Raw genomic sequence first — 223 nt, forward strand, 5'->3', positions numbered from 1 at the left:
CCCTCCCCGGGGAGACCGGGAGGGGAGCGCGGCTCCGGGGCAGCCGGTACGGGCAGCGCTACCGAGCGGGGAGAGCGAGTCTCCCAAACCTGCCCCGTCTCTGGAACCTGCCTCAAAAAGGCAGCAAAGTCTGACGGAGCCGCTCTACGGATTGGGGAGAGAAAGGCTCGAAACAGCCAACGCCAGAAATGGCTATTTTCTGCCCCCCCCCCCCCCCCCCCCC

Source organism: Calidris pugnax, unplaced genomic scaffold, assembly GCF_001431845.1.
Source record: "Calidris pugnax isolate Ruff unplaced genomic scaffold, ASM143184v1 scaffold46, whole genome shotgun sequence".
Classification (NCBI taxonomy): Eukaryota; Metazoa; Chordata; class Aves; order Charadriiformes; family Scolopacidae; genus Calidris; species Calidris pugnax.